Source organism: Hyla sarda, unplaced genomic scaffold (assembly GCF_029499605.1).
Source record: "Hyla sarda isolate aHylSar1 unplaced genomic scaffold, aHylSar1.hap1 scaffold_508, whole genome shotgun sequence".
Classification (NCBI taxonomy): domain Eukaryota; kingdom Metazoa; phylum Chordata; class Amphibia; order Anura; family Hylidae; genus Hyla; species Hyla sarda.
In genome coordinates this window covers 31549-48063 of record NW_026610519.1, presented here as the reverse complement: position 1 = coordinate 48063, position 16515 = coordinate 31549, and the positions used below count along the sequence as shown (strand labels likewise).

Genomic DNA, 16515 nt, shown 5'->3' with positions numbered 1-16515 from the left:
ACCCAGCTTTGTTGTGTATGTAACCATAGGGATTTGTGATGTCACCTAGAACCTTCACAGCAGCGACAGCTTTATGAGGAGCATCAGCACTGCTCTGCCTGAGCAGAACCATCACCGCCATAGGTTGTCAAATAACCCGGGTTTAACCCACACAGGTAAGTCCAATGGGGTGCAGGCATGTCCTCTATGCTTACAGCTTCCCGTGGGTGTTGGTTTGATACCGTTTGGGGACAGCCAAGGAGGCATCTGCAGGCAACAAAGGTAGGTGTGTGCTTGTGTGTGTGTTTCCTATGCAGATCCTAAGCCCAGTGTCACATGCAAGTAGGAGGAGTAAGAAGGGTTCCTGGCAAATCCGGGTTATGGATTGCATTTAAAAAGGCCCCGTGGGAGTGCAATGGGCCCCTGTCTTGCTGCTTAGCAATAATGGTATGGGTTTAGGTTCTGCTGTGTGTACTGGTGGTTGACTGCCCCCCAGCCCAGAGTGTGCATGGAAAATTGTCTGGCAGCCTCCCTGACAGCAAGCAGTGATAGTGCCCATGAAGGGCACCTTGTTGGGCCCGCCCCTTTCACGGTTATCGCTTCTCGGCCTTTTGGCTAAGATCAAGTGTAGTATCTGTTCTTATCAGTTTAATATCTGATACGTCCCCTATCTGGGGACCATATATTAAATGGATTTTTGAGAACGGGGGCCGATTTCGAAGCTTGCTTCCGTCGCCCTATGCATTGACCCGATATGGCAGTATCTTCGGGTACAGTGCACCACCCCCTTACAGGGTTAAAAAGAAAGATTCCTACTTTCATTGCTACCTGCTTGCTAGCTAGCCAGCCCTGTGGGCCTTGCTGCTGCTGCAGCCAAAAAACAAAAGGTGGTGCTGCTGCTGCTTCTGCTGCTTCTGCTTCTGCTTGTGTCTGGCCGCTGTTGGAGCGTCCAGGCACAGGACTTCTGCTGCTGCTGACTAAATGGCCTCCTTAATTGGATCATTTGAGTAGCCAGCACACCTGTGCAGGTAGGGCATGACATGATAGGCAGCTGCCTTGATAGCGGGTGGGTGCTGAATGTTCCTAATTGACAAAATAAGATTAATGCTTATGAAGAAATATAAAATCTCATCCCTTCCCCAATATCGCGCCACACCCCTACCCCTTAATTCCCTGGTTGAACTTGATGGACATATGTCTTTTTTCGACCGTACTAACTATGTAACTATGTAACATAACATGGGGGGGGGGGGGGGTCTCCTGGCTGTTCACACAGGTGTGTCATTGCTGTACATTGACCATGCATTGCTTCTGTGGTATTGCAAAGGCAAAGACAAATGCTTCCAGCCATCCATTGCACTAATGGATTGGTCATCAGCTGGCTGTCTATGTCCCGCATCAATATAGACCAAAGTACAGAGGGTTAGGCTATGCTATTGTGCACCTACCTGATGCATCAGAAGGTGCGAGGCCCTTGCTAAATTCTGTGCACAGACTTTGAGATCTATACTTTAGACTGTATCTAAACCTGCTCCAACATGGACTGACATTCTGGCCTACTTTCAGCCGATGCGACTTGTCTGTCGCTGAACAGTCGCTTTTTATGTATTCAGCACCTATGTATAATGTTGTAAATATGCTCTAGAAGCTAAAGTCGCAGAAATGTCACACATATTTGGCCTGCAACTTTCTGTGCGACAAATTCAGACAGGAAAAATCAGTATAAATCCTTAGAAAATTATCCCCCAGTGTCTCCATCTGCTGGCGGTATTGAATAAGCATTGCTGCACTGATGGGGTATGCATTAGACGAAAAAAAAGAAGAAAAAGAAGAATAATACGCCCAGAAAAGAGGCGAAAAGGAGAAAAACGTAAAAAAACGTGAAAAAAAAGTAAGAGGAAGAGAAGGGAAAAAAAGGTGGAAATGGGTTTAAAAGTGATTTCGGCGGAGAAATATATATATATATATATATATATATATATATATATATATATATATACGCGCACACACACACATATATATAAACATATTCTCCGTTGAGATATTGCAGCCGCTGCTGTGTCCAGGCCCAGGAGCCTTAGCACTGTGCTGTGATGTCACTCAATACCACTGACATCACTAGGTGTAAACAACATCTCTCCTTTGCTGTGTATGTGACTATGGAGCTGTTTGGTGATGTCGTCTATTATGGCCTTCATAGAAGCAACAGGAGATTGTTGCATCCATCTAGAACCCTCAGAACTACAGTGCTATGATGTCACTCACTTCCACAGGCCTTGCAGAGTGTAAACAACAACAACCCAGCTTTGTTGTGTATGTAACCATAGGGATTTGTGATGTCACCTAGAACCTTCACAGCAGCGACAGCTTTATGAGGAGCATCAGCACTGCTCTGCCTGAGCAGAACCATCACCGCCATAGGTTGTCAAATAACCCGGGTTTAACCCACACAGGTAAGTCCAATGGGGTGCAGGCATGTCCTCTATGCTTACAGCTTCCCGTGGGTGTTGGTTTGATACCGTTTGGGGACAGCCAAGGAGGCATCTGCAGGCAACAAAGGTAGGTGTGTGCTTGTGTGTGTGTTTCCTATGCAGATCCTAAGCCCAGTGTCACATGCAAGTAGGAGGAGTAAGAAGGGTTCCTGGCAAATCCGGGTTATGGATTGCATTTAAAAAGGCCCCGTGGGAGTGCAATGGGCCCCTGTCTTGCTGCTTAGCAATAATGGTATGGGTTTAGGTTCTGCTGTGTGTACTGGTGGTTGACTGCCCCCCAGCCCAGAGTGTGCATGGAAAATTGTCTGGCAGCCTCCCTGACAGCAAGCAGTGATAGTGCCCATGAAGGGCACCTTGTTGGGCCCGCCCCTTTCACGGTTATCGCTTCTCGGCCTTTTGGCTAAGATCAAGTGTAGTATCTGTTCTTATCAGTTTAATATCTGATACGTCCCCTATCTGGGGACCATATATTAAATGGATTTTTGAGAACGGGGGCCGATTTCGAAGCTTGCTTCCGTCGCCCTATGCATTGACCCGATATGGCAGTATCTTCGGGTACAGTGCACCACCCCCTTACAGGGTTAAAAAGAAAGATTCCTACTTTCATTGCTACCTGCTTGCTGGCTAGCCAGCTAGCCAGCCCTGTGGGCCTTGCTGCTGCTGCAGCCAAAAAACAAAAGGTGGTGCTGCTGCTGCTGCTTCTGCTGCTTCTGCTTCTGCTTGTGTCTGGCCGCTGTTGGAGCGTCCAGGCACAGGACTTCTGCTGCTGCTGACTAAATGGCCTCCTTAATTGGATCATTTGAGTAGCCAGCACACCTGTGCAGGTAGGGCATGACATGATAGGCAGCTGCCTTGATAGCGGGTGGGTGCTGAATGTTCCTAATTGACAAAATAAGATTAATGCTTATGAAGAAATATAAAATCTCATCCCTTCCCCAATATCGCGCCACACCCCTACCCCTTAATTCCCTGGTTGAACTTGATGGACATATGTCTTTTTTCGACCGTACTAACTATGTAACTATGTAACATAACATGGTGGGGGGGGGGGGGGGTCTCCTGGCTGTTCACACAGGTGTGTCATTGCTGTACATTGACCATGCATTGCTTCTGTGGTATTGCAAAGGCAAAGACAAATGCTTCCAGCCATCCATTGCACTAATGGATTGGTCATCAGCTGGCTGTCTATGTCCCGCATCAATATAGACCAAAGTACAGAGGGTTAGGCTATGCTATTGTGCACCTACCTGATGCATCAGAAGGTGCGAGGCCCTTGCTAAATTCTGTGCACAGACTTTGAGATCTATACTTTAGACTGTATCTAAACCTGCTCCAACATGGACTGACATTCTGGCCTACTTTCAGCCGATGCGACTTGTCTGTCGCTGAACAGTCGCTTTTTATGTATTCAGCACCTATGTATAATGTTGTAAAAATGCTCTAGAAGCTAAAGTCGCAGAAATGTCACACATATTTGGCCTGCAACTTTCTGTGCGACAAATTCAGACAGGAAAAATCAGTATAAATCCTTAGAAAATTATCCCCCAGTGTCTCCATCTGCTGGCGGTATTGAATAAGCATTGCTGCACTGATGGGGTATGCATTAGACGAAAAAAAAGAAGAAAAAGAAGAATAATACGCCCAGAAAAGAGGCGAAAAGGAGAAAAACGTAAAAAAACGTGAAAAAAAAGTAAGAGGAAGAGAAGGGAAAAAAAGGTGGAAATGGGTTTAAAAGTGATTTCGGCGGAGAAATATATATATATATATATATATATATATATATATACGCGCACACACACACATATATATAAACGTATTCTCCGTTGAGATATTGCAGCCGCTGCTGTGTCCAGGCCCAGGAGCCTTAGCACTGTGCTGTGATGTCACTCAATACCACTGACATCACTAGGTGTAAACAACATCTCTCCTTTGCTGTGTATGTGACTATGGAGCTGTTTGGTGATGTCGTCTATTATGGCCTTCATAGAAGCAACAGGAGATTGTTGCATCCATCTAGAACCCTCAGAACTACAGTGCTATGATGTCACTCACTTCCACAGGCCTTGCAGAGTGTAAACAACAACAACCCAGCTTTGTTGTGTATGTAACCATAGGGATTTGTGATGTCACCTAGAACCTTCACAGCAGCGACAGCTTTATGAGGAGCATCAGCACTGCTCTGCCTGAGCAGAACCATCACCGCCATAGGTTGTCAAATAACCCGGGTTTAACCCACACAGGTAAGTCCAATGGGGTGCAGGCATGTCCTCTATGCTTACAGCTTCCCGTGGGTGTTGGTTTGATACCGTTTGGGGACAGCCAAGGAGGCATCTGCAGGCAACAAAGGTAGGTGTGTGCTTGTGTGTGTGTTTCCTATGCAGATCCTAAGCCCAGTGTCACATGCAAGTAGGAGGAGTAAGAAGGGTTCCTGGCAAATCCGGGTTATGGATTGCATTTAAAAAGGCCCCGTGGGAGTGCAATGGGCCCCTGTCTTGCTGCTTAGCAATAATGGTATGGGTTTAGGTTCTGCTGTGTGTACTGGTGGTTGACTGCCCCCCAGCCCAGAGTGTGCATGGAAAATTGTCTGGCAGCCTTTCTGACAGCAAGCAGTGATAGTGCCCATGAAGGGCACCTTGTTGGGCCCGCCCCTTTCACGGTTATCGCTTCTCGGCCTTTTGGCTAAGATCAAGTGTAGTATCTGTTCTTATCAGTTTAATATCTGATACGTCCCCTATCTGGGAACCATATATTAAATGGATTTTTGAGAAAGGGGGCCGATTTCGAAGCTTGCTTCCGTCGCCCTATGCATTGACCCGATATGGCAGTATCTTCGGGTACAGTGCACCACCCCCTTACAGGGTTAAAAAGAAAGATTCCTACTTTCATTGCTACCTGCTTGCTGGCTAGCCAGCTAGCCAGCCCTGTGGGCCTTGCTGCTGCTGCAGCCAAAAAACAAAAGGTGGTGCTGCTGCTGCTTCTGCTGCTTCTGCTTCTGCTTGTGTCTGGCCGCTGTTGGAGCGTCCAGGCACAGGACTTCTGCTGCTGCTGACTAAATGGCCTCCTTAATTGGATCATTTGAGTAGCCAGCACACCTGTGCAGGTAGGGCATGACATGATAGGCAGCTGCCTTGATAGCGGGTGGGTGCTGAATGTTCCTAATTGACAAAATAAGATTAATGCTTATGAAGAAATATAAAATCTCATCCCTTCCACAATATCGCGCCACACCCCTACCCCTTAATTCCCTGGTTGAACTTGATGGACATATGTCTTTTTTCGACCGTACTAACTATGTAACTATGTAACATAACATGGGGGGGGGGGGGGGGTCTCCTGGCTGTTCACACAGGTGTGTCATTGCTGTACATTGACCATGCATTGCTTCTGTGGTATTGCAAAGGCAAAGACAAATGCTTCCAGCCATCCATTGCACTAATGGATTGGTCATCAGCTGGCTGTCTATGTCCCGCATCAATATAGACCAAAGTACAGAGGGTTAGGCTATGCTATTGTGCACCTACCTGATGCATCAGAAGGTGCGAGGCCCTTGCTAAATTCTGTGCACAGACTTTGAGATCTATACTTTAGACTGTATCTAAACCTGCTCCAACATGGACTGACATTCTGGCCTACTTTCAGCCGATGCGACTTGTCTGTCGCTGAACAGTCGCTTTTTATGTATTCAGCACCTATGTATAATGTTGTAAAAATGCTCTAGAAGCTAAAGTCGCAGAAATGTCACACATATTTGGCCTGCAACTTTCTGTGTGACAAATTCAGACAGGAAAAATCAGTATAAATCCTTAGAAAATTATCCCCCAGTGTCTCCATCTGCTGGCGGTATTGAATAAGCATTGCTGCACTGATGGGGTATGCATTAGACGAAAAAAAAGAAGAAAAAGAAGAATAATACGCCCAGAAAAGAGGCGAAAAGGAGAAAAACGTAAAAAAACGTGAAAAAAAAGTAAGAGGAAGAGAAGGGAAAAAAAGGTGGAAATGGGTTTAAAAGTGATTTCGGCGGAGAAATATATATATATATATATATATATATATATACGCGCACACACACACATATATATAAACGTATTCTCCGTTGAGATATTGCAGCCGCTGCTGTGTCCAGGCCCAGGAGCCTTAGCACTGTGCTGTGATGTCACTCAATACCACTGACATCACTAGGTGTAAACAACATCTCTCCTTTGCTGTGTATGTGACTATGGAGCTGTTTGGTGATGTCGTCTATTATGGCCTTCATAGAAGCAACAGGAGATTGTTGCATCCATCTAGAACCCTCAGAACTACAGTGCTATGATGTCACTCACTTCCACAGGCCTTGCAGAGTGTAAACAACAACAACCCAGCTTTGTTGTGTATGTAACCATAGGGATTTGTGATGTCACCTAGAACCTTCACAGCAGCGACAGCTTTATGAGGAGCATCAGCACTGCTCTGCCTGAGCAGAACCATCACCGCCATAGGTTGTCAAATAACCCGGGTTTAACCCACACAGGTAAGTCCAATGGGGTGCAGGCATGTCCTCTATGCTTACAGCTTCCCGTGGGTGTTGGTTTGATACCGTTTGGGGACAGCCAAGGAGGCATCTGCAGGCAACAAAGGTAGGTGTGTGCTTGTGTGTGTGTTTCCTATGCAGATCCTAAGCCCAGTGTCACATGCAAGTAGGAGGAGTAAGAAGGGTTCCTGGCAAATCCGGGTTATGGATTGCATTTAAAAAGGCCCCGTGGGAGTGCAATGGGCCCCTGTCTTGCTGCTTAGCAATAATGGTATGGGTTTAGGTTCTGCTGTGTGTACTGGTGGTTGACTGCCCCCCAGCCCAGAGTGTGCATGGAAAATTGTCTGGCAGCCTCCCTGACAGCAAGCAGTGATAGTGCCCATGAAGGGCACCTTGTTGGGCCCGCCCCTTTCACGGTTATCGCTTCTCGGCCTTTTGGCTAAGATCAAGTGTAGTATCTGTTCTTATCAGTTTAATATCTGATACGTCCCCTATCTGGGGACCATATATTAAATGGATTTTTGAGAACGGGGGCCGATTTCGAAGCTTGCTTCCGTCGCCCTATGCATTGACCCGATATGGCAGTATCTTCGGGTACAGTGCACCACCCCCTTACAGGGTTAAAAAGAAAGATTCCTACTTTCATTGCTACCTGCTTGCTGGCTAGCCAGCTAGCCAGCCCTGTGGGCCTTGCTGCTGCTGCAGCCAAAAAACAAAAGGTGGTGCTGCTGCTGCTTCTGCTGCTTCTGCTTCTGCTTGTGTCTGGCCGCTGTTGGAGCGTCCAGGCACAGGACTTCTGCTGCTGCTGACTAAATGGCCTCCTTAATTGGATCATTTGAGTAGCCAGCACACCTGTGCAGGTAGGGCATGACATGATAGGCAGCTGCCTTGATAGCGGGTGGGTGCTGAATGTTCCTAATTGACAAAATAAGATTAATGCTTATGAAGAAATATAAAATCTCATCCCTTCCACAATATCGCGCCACACCCCTACCCCTTAATTCCCTGGTTGAACTTGATGGACATATGTCTTTTTTCGACCGTACTAACTATGTAACTATGTAACATAACATGGGGGGGGGGGGGTCTCCTGGCTGTTCACACAGGTGTGTCATTGCTGTACATTGACCATGCATTGCTTCTGTGGTATTGCAAAGGCAAAGACAAATGCTTCCAGCCATCCATTGCACTAATGGATTGGTCATCAGCTGGCTGTCTATGTCCCGCATCAATATAGACCAAAGTACAGAGGGTTAGGCTATGCTATTGTGCACCTACCTGATGCATCAGAAGGTGCGAGGCCCTTGCTAAATTCTGTGCACAGACTTTGAGATCTATACTTTAGACTGTATCTAAACCTGCTCCAACATGGACTGACATTCTGGCCTACTTTCAGCCGATGCGACTTGTCTGTCGCTGAACAGTCGCTTTTTATGTATTCAGCACCTATGTATAATGTTGTAAAAATGCTCTAGAAGCTAAAGTCGCAGAAATGTCACACATATTTGGCCTGCAACTTTCTGTGCGACAAATTCAGACAGGAAAAATCAGTATAAATCCTTAGAAAATTATCCCCCAGTGTCTCCATCTGCTGGCGGTATTGAATAAGCATTGCTGCACTGATGGGGTATGCATTAGACGAAAAAAAAGAAGAAAAAGAAGAATAATACGCCCAGAAAAGAGGCGAAAAGGAGAAAAACGTAAAAAAACGTGAAAAAAAAGTAAGAGGAAGAGAAGGGAAAAAAAGGTGGAAATGGGTTTAAAAGTGATTTCGGCGGAGAAATATATATATATATATATATATATATATATATATATATATATACGCGCACACACACACATATATATAAACGTATTCTCCGTTGAGATATTGCAGCCGCTGCTGTGTCCAGGCCCAGGAGCCTTAGCACTGTGCTGTGATGTCACTCAATACCACTGACATCACTAGGTGTAAACAACATCTCTCCTTTGCTGTGTATGTGACTATGGAGCTGTTTGGTGATGTCGTCTATTATGGCCTTCATAGAAGCAACAGGAGATTGTTGCATCCATCTAGAACCCTCAGAACTACAGTGCTATGATGTCACTCACTTCCACAGGCCTTGCAGAGTGTAAACAACAACAACCCAGCTTTGTTGTGTATGTAACCATAGGGATTTGTGATGTCACCTAGAACCTTCACAGCAGCGACAGCTTTATGAGGAGCATCAGCACTGCTCTGCCTGAGCAGAACCATCACCGCCATAGGTTGTCAAATAACCCGGGTTTAACCCACACAGGTAAGTCCAATGGGGTGCAGGCATGTCCTCTATGCTTACAGCTTCCCGTGGGTGTTGGTTTGATACCGTTTGGGGACAGCCAAGGAGGCATCTGCAGGCAACAAAGGTAGGTGTGTGCTTGTGTGTGTGTTTCCTATGCAGATCCTAAGCCCAGTGTCACATGCAAGTAGGAGGAGTAAGAAGGGTTCCTGGCAAATCCGGGTTATGGATTGCATTTAAAAAGGCCCCGTGGGAGTGCAATGGGCCCCTGTCTTGCTGCTTAGCAATAATGGTATGGGTTTAGGTTCTGCTGTGTGTACTGGTGGTTGACTGCCCCCCAGCCCAGAGTGTGCATGGAAAATTGTCTGGCAGCCTTTCTGACAGCAAGCAGTGATAGTGCCCATGAAGGGCACCTTGTTGGGCCCGCCCCTTTCACGGTTATCGCTTCTCGGCCTTTTGGCTAAGATCAAGTGTAGTATCTGTTCTTATCAGTTTAATATCTGATACGTCCCCTATCTGGGAACCATATATTAAATGGATTTTTGAGAAAGGGGGCCGATTTCGAAGCTTGCTTCCGTCGCCCTATGCATTGACCCGATATGGCAGTATCTTCGGGTACAGTGCACCACCCCCTTACAGGGTTAAAAAGAAAGATTCCTACTTTCATTGCTACCTGCTTGCTGGCTAGCCAGCTAGCCAGCCCTGTGGGCCTTGCTGCTGCTGCAGCCAAAAAACAAAAGGTGGTGCTGCTGCTGCTTCTGCTGCTTCTGCTTCTGCTTGTGTCTGGCCGCTGTTGGAGCGTCCAGGCACAGGACTTCTGCTGCTGCTGACTAAATGGCCTCCTTAATTGGATCATTTGAGTAGCCAGCACACCTGTGCAGGTAGGGCATGACATGATAGGCAGCTGCCTTGATAGCGGGTGGGTGCTGAATGTTCCTAATTGACAAAATAAGATTAATGCTTATGAAGAAATATAAAATCTCATCCCTTCCACAATATCGCGCCACACCCCTACCCCTTAATTCCCTGGTTGAACTTGATGGACATATGTCTTTTTTCGACCGTACTAACTATGTAACTATGTAACATAACATGGGGGGGGGGGGGGGGGTCTCCTGGCTGTTCACACAGGTGTGTCATTGCTGTACATTGACCATGCATTGCTTCTGTGGTATTGCAAAGGCAAAGACAAATGCTTCCAGCCATCCATTGCACTAATGGATTGGTCATCAGCTGGCTGTCTATGTCCCGCATCAATATAGACCAAAGTACAGAGGGTTAGGCTATGCTATTGTGCACCTACCTGATGCATCAGAAGGTGCGAGGCCCTTGCTAAATTCTGTGCACAGACTTTGAGATCTATACTTTAGACTGTATCTAAACCTGCTCCAACATGGACTGACATTCTGGCCTACTTTCAGCCGATGCGACTTGTCTGTCGCTGAACAGTCGCTTTTTATGTATTCAGCACCTATGTATAATGTTGTAAAAATGCTCTAGAAGCTAAAGTCGCAGAAATGTCACACATATTTGGCCTGCAACTTTCTGTGTGACAAATTCAGACAGGAAAAATCAGTATAAATCCTTAGAAAATTATCCCCCAGTGTCTCCATCTGCTGGCGGTATTGAATAAGCATTGCTGCACTGATGGGGTATGCATTAGACGAAAAAAAAGAAGAAAAAGAAGAATAATACGCCCAGAAAAGAGGCGAAAAGGAGAAAAACGTAAAAAAACGTGAAAAAAAAGTAAGAGGAAGAGAAGGGAAAAAAAGGTGGAAATGGGTTTAAAAGTGATTTCGGCGGAGAAATATATATATATATATATATATATATATATACGCGCACACACACACATATATATAAACGTATTCTCCGTTGAGATATTGCAGCCGCTGCTGTGTCCAGGCCCAGGAGCCTTAGCACTGTGCTGTGATGTCACTCAATACCACTGACATCACTAGGTGTAAACAACATCTCTCCTTTGCTGTGTATGTGACTATGGAGCTGTTTGGTGATGTCGTCTATTATGGCCTTCATAGAAGCAACAGGAGATTGTTGCATCCATCTAGAACCCTCAGAACTACAGTGCTATGATGTCACTCACTTCCACAGGCCTTGCAGAGTGTAAACAACAACAACCCAGCTTTGTTGTGTATGTAACCATAGGGATTTGTGATGTCACCTAGAACCTTCACAGCAGCGACAGCTTTATGAGGAGCATCAGCACTGCTCTGCCTGAGCAGAACCATCACCGCCATAGGTTGTCAAATAACCCGGGTTTAACCCACACAGGTAAGTCCAATGGGGTGCAGGCATGTCCTCTATGCTTACAGCTTCCCGTGGGTGTTGGTTTGATACCGTTTGGGGACAGCCAAGGAGGCATCTGCAGGCAACAAAGGTAGGTGTGTGCTTGTGTGTGTGTTTCCTATGCAGATCCTAAGCCCAGTGTCACATGCAAGTAGGAGGAGTAAGAAGGGTTCCTGGCAAATCCGGGTTATGGATTGCATTTAAAAAGGCCCCGTGGGAGTGCAATGGGCCCCTGTCTTGCTGCTTAGCAATAATGGTATGGGTTTAGGTTCTGCTGTGTGTACTGGTGGTTGACTGCCCCCCAGCCCAGAGTGTGCATGGAAAATTGTCTGGCAGCCTCCCTGACAGCAAGCAGTGATAGTGCCCATGAAGGGCACCTTGTTGGGCCCGCCCCTTTCACGGTTATCGCTTCTCGGCCTTTTGGCTAAGATCAAGTGTAGTATCTGTTCTTATCAGTTTAATATCTGATACGTCCCCTATCTGGGGACCATATATTAAATGGATTTTTGAGAACGGGGGCCGATTTCGAAGCTTGCTTCCGTCGCCCTATGCATTGACCCGATATGGCAGTATCTTCGGGTACAGTGCACCACCCCCTTACAGGGTTAAAAAGAAAGATTCCTACTTTCATTGCTACCTGCTTGCTGGCTAGCCAGCTAGCCAGCCCTGTGGGCCTTGCTGCTGCTGCAGCCAAAAAACAAAAGGTGGTGCTGCTGCTGCTTCTGCTGCTTCTGCTTCTGCTTGTGTCTGGCCGCTGTTGGAGCGTCCAGGCACAGGACTTCTGCTGCTGCTGACTAAATGGCCTCCTTAATTGGATCATTTGAGTAGCCAGCACACCTGTGCAGGTAGGGCATGACATGATAGGCAGCTGCCTTGATAGCGGGTGGGTGCTGAATGTTCCTAATTGACAAAATAAGATTAATGCTTATGAAGAAATATAAAATCTCATCCCTTCCACAATATCGCGCCACACCCCTACCCCTTAATTCCCTGGTTGAACTTGATGGACATATGTCTTTTTTCGACCGTACTAACTATGTAACTATGTAACATAACATGGGGGGGGGGGGGGTCTCCTGGCTGTTCACACAGGTGTGTCATTGCTGTACATTGACCATGCATTGCTTCTGTGGTATTGCAAAGGCAAAGACAAATGCTTCCAGCCATCCATTGCACTAATGGATTGGTCATCAGCTGGCTGTCTATGTCCCGCATCAATATAGACCAAAGTACAGAGGGTTAGGCTATGCTATTGTGCACCTACCTGATGCATCAGAAGGTGCGAGGCCCTTGCTAAATTCTGTGCACAGACTTTGAGATCTATACTTTAGACTGTATCTAAACCTGCTCCAACATGGACTGACATTCTGGCCTACTTTCAGCCGATGCGACTTGTCTGTCGCTGAACAGTCGCTTTTTATGTATTCAGCACCTATGTATAATGTTGTAAAAATGCTCTAGAAGCTAAAGTCGCAGAAATGTCACACATATTTGGCCTGCAACTTTCTGTGCGACAAATTCAGACAGGAAAAATCAGTATAAATCCTTAGAAAATTATCCCCCAGTGTCTCCATCTGCTGGCGGTATTGAATAAGCATTGCTGCACTGATGGGGTATGCATTAGACGAAAAAAAAGAAGAAAAAGAAGAATAATACGCCCAGAAAAGAGGCGAAAAGGAGAAAAACGTAAAAAAACGTGAAAAAAAAGTAAGAGGAAGAGAAGGGAAAAAAAGGTGGAAATGGGTTTAAAAGTGATTTCGGCGGAGAAATATATATATATATATATATATATATATATATATATATATACGCGCACACACACACATATATATAAACGTATTCTCCGTTGAGATATTGCAGCCGCTGCTGTGTCCAGGCCCAGGAGCCTTAGCACTGTGCTGTGATGTCACTCAATACCACTGACATCACTAGGTGTAAACAACATCTCTCCTTTGCTGTGTATGTGACTATGGAGCTGTTTGGTGATGTCGTCTATTATGGCCTTCATAGAAGCAACAGGAGATTGTTGCATCCATCTAGAACCCTCAGAACTACAGTGCTATGATGTCACTCACTTCCACAGGCCTTGCAGAGTGTAAACAACAACAACCCAGCTTTGTTGTGTATGTAACCATAGGGATTTGTGATGTCACCTAGAACCTTCACAGCAGCGACAGCTTTATGAGGAGCATCAGCACTGCTCTGCCTGAGCAGAACCATCACCGCCATAGGTTGTCAAATAACCCGGGTTTAACCCACACAGGTAAGTCCAATGGGGTGCAGGCATGTCCTCTATGCTTACAGCTTCCCGTGGGTGTTGGTTTGATACCGTTTGGGGACAGCCAAGGAGGCATCTGCAGGCAACAAAGGTAGGTGTGTGCTTGTGTGTGTGTTTCCTATGCAGATCCTAAGCCCAGTGTCACATGCAAGTAGGAGGAGTAAGAAGGGTTCCTGGCAAATCCGGGTTATGGATTGCATTTAAAAAGGCCCCGTGGGAGTGCAATGGGCCCCTGTCTTGCTGCTTAGCAATAATGGTATGGGTTTAGGTTCTGCTGTGTGTACTGGTGGTTGACTGCCCCCCAGCCCAGAGTGTGCATGGAAAATTGTCTGGCAGCCTCCCTGACAGCAAGCAGTGATAGTGCCCATGAAGGGCACCTTGTTGGGCCCGCCCCTTTCACGGTTATCGCTTCTCGGCCTTTTGGCTAAGATCAAGTGTAGTATCTGTTCTTATCAGTTTAATATCTGATACGTCCCCTATCTGGGGACCATATATTAAATGGATTTTTGAGAACGGGGGCCGATTTCGAAGCTTGCTTCCGTCGCCCTATGCATTGACCCGATATGGCAGTATCTTCGGGTACAGTGCACCACCCCCTTACAGGGTTAAAAAGAAAGATTCCTACTTTCATTGCTACCTGCTTGCTGGCTAGCCAGCTAGCCAGCCCTGTGGGCCTTGCTGCTGCTGCAGCCAAAAAACAAAAGGTGGTGCTGCTGCTGCTTCTGCTGCTTCTGCTTCTGCTTGTGTCTGGCCGCTGTTGGAGCGTCCAGGCACAGGACTTCTGCTGCTGCTGACTAAATGGCCTCCTTAATTGGATCATTTGAGTAGCCAGCACACCTGTGCAGGTAGGGCATGACATGATAGGCAGCTGCCTTGATAGCGGGTGGGTGCTGAATGTTCCTAATTGACAAAATAAGATTAATGCTTATGAAGAAATATAAAATCTCATCCCTTCCCCAATATCGCGCCACACCCCTACCCCTTAATTCCCTGGTTGAACTTGATGGACATATGTCTTTTTTCGACCGTACTAACTATGTAACTATGTAACATAACATGGGGGGGGGGGGGTCTCCTGGCTGTTCACACAGGTGTGTCATTGCTGTACATTGACCATGCATTGCTTCTGTGGTATTGCAAAGGCAAAGACAAATGCTTCCAGCCATCCATTGCACTAATGGATTGGTCATCAGCTGGCTGTCTATGTCCCGCATCAATATAGACCAAAGTACAGAGGGTTAGGCTATGCTATTGTGCACCTACCTGATGCATCAGAAGGTGCGAGGCCCTTGCTAAATTCTGTGCACAGACTTTGAGATCTATACTTTAGACTGTATCTAAACCTGCTCCAACATGGACTGACATTCTGGCCTACTTTCAGCCGATGCGACTTGTCTGTCGCTGAACAGTCGCTTTTTATGTATTCAGCACCTATGTATAATGTTGTAAAAATGCTCTAGAAGCTAAAGTCGCAGAAATGTCACACATATTTGGCCTGCAACTTTCTGTGCGACAAATTCAGACAGGAAAAATCAGTATAAATCCTTAGAAAATTATCCCCCAGTGTCTCCATCTGCTGGCGGTATTGAATAAGCATTGCTGCACTGATGGGGTATGCATTAGACGAAAAAAAAGAAGAAAAAGAAGAATAATACGCCCAGAAAAGAGGCGAAAAGGAGAAAAACGTAAAAAAACGTGAAAAAAAAGTAAGAGGAAGAGAAGGGAAAAAAAGGTGGAAATGGGTTTAAAAGTGATTTCGGCGGAGAAATATATATATATATATATATATATATATATATATATATATATATATATATACGCGCACACACACACATATATATAAACGTATTCTCCGTTGAGATATTGCAGCCGCTGCTGTGTCCAGGCCCAGGAGCCTTAGCACTGTGCTGTGATGTCACTCAATACCACTGACATCACTAGGTGTAAACAACATCTCTCCTTTGCTGTGTATGTGACTATGGAGCTGTTTGGTGATGTCGTCTATTATGGCCTTCATAGAAGCAACAGGAGATTGTTGCATCCATCTAGAACCCTCAGAACTACAGTGCTATGATGTCACTCACTTCCACAGGCCTTGCAGAGTGTAAACAACAACAACCCAGCTTTGTTGTGTATGTAACCATAGGGATTTGTGATGTCACCTAGAACCTTCACAGCAGCGACAGCTTTATGAGGAGCATCAGCACTGCTCTGCCTGAGCAGAACCATCACCGCCATAGGTTGTCAAATAACCCGGGTTTAACCCACACAGGTAAGTCCAATGGGGTGCAGGCATGTCCTCTATGCTTACAGCTTCCCGTGGGTGTTGGTTTGATACCGTTTGGGGACATCCAAGGAGGCATCTGCAGGCAACAAAGGTAGGTGTGTGCTTGTGTGTGTGTTTCCTATGCAGATCCTAAGCCCAGTGTCACATGCAAGTAGGAGGAGTAAGAAGGGTTCCTGGCAAATCCGGGTTATGGATTGCATTTAAAAAGGCCCCGTGGGAGTGCAATGGGCCCCTGTCTTGCTGCTTAGCAATAATGGTATGGGTTTAGGTTCTGCTGTGTGTACTGGTGGTTGACTGCCCCCCAGCCCAGAGTGTGCATGGAAAATTGTCTGGCAGCCTCCCTGACAGCAAGCAGTGATAGTGCCCATGAAGGGCACCTTGTTGGGCCCGCCCCTTTCACGGTT

General features: G+C 46.3%; 7 non-coding genes across 7 annotated transcripts; all 7 read left to right on the top strand.

Annotated features, from left to right (window-relative positions):
- Positions 1-574: 574 nt before the first annotated feature.
- On the top strand, positions 575-765 carry LOC130337862 (U2 spliceosomal RNA). The gene has a single exon (XR_008878672.1). It is a non-coding gene; the product is annotated as a U2 spliceosomal RNA (small nuclear RNA).
- Positions 766-2851: 2086 nt separating this feature from the next.
- On the top strand, positions 2852-3042 carry LOC130337860 (U2 spliceosomal RNA). Its single transcript, XR_008878670.1, has one exon. It is a non-coding gene; the product is annotated as a U2 spliceosomal RNA (small nuclear RNA).
- Positions 3043-5130: 2088 nt separating this feature from the next.
- On the top strand, positions 5131-5321 carry LOC130337823 (U2 spliceosomal RNA). Its single transcript, XR_008878647.1, has one exon. It is a non-coding gene; the product is annotated as a U2 spliceosomal RNA (small nuclear RNA).
- Positions 5322-7400: 2079 nt separating this feature from the next.
- On the top strand, positions 7401-7591 carry LOC130337859 (U2 spliceosomal RNA). Its single transcript, XR_008878669.1, has one exon. It is a non-coding gene; the product is annotated as a U2 spliceosomal RNA (small nuclear RNA).
- Positions 7592-9679: 2088 nt separating this feature from the next.
- Positions 9680-9870, top strand: LOC130337822 (U2 spliceosomal RNA). Its single transcript, XR_008878646.1, has one exon. It is a non-coding gene; the product is annotated as a U2 spliceosomal RNA (small nuclear RNA).
- Positions 9871-11950: 2080 nt separating this feature from the next.
- LOC130337858 (U2 spliceosomal RNA) lies at positions 11951-12141 on the top strand. Its single transcript, XR_008878668.1, has one exon. It is a non-coding gene; the product is annotated as a U2 spliceosomal RNA (small nuclear RNA).
- Positions 12142-14228: 2087 nt separating this feature from the next.
- On the top strand, positions 14229-14419 carry LOC130337857 (U2 spliceosomal RNA). The gene has a single exon (XR_008878667.1). It is a non-coding gene; the product is annotated as a U2 spliceosomal RNA (small nuclear RNA).
- The last annotated feature ends 2096 nt before the right edge of the window (positions 14420-16515 follow it).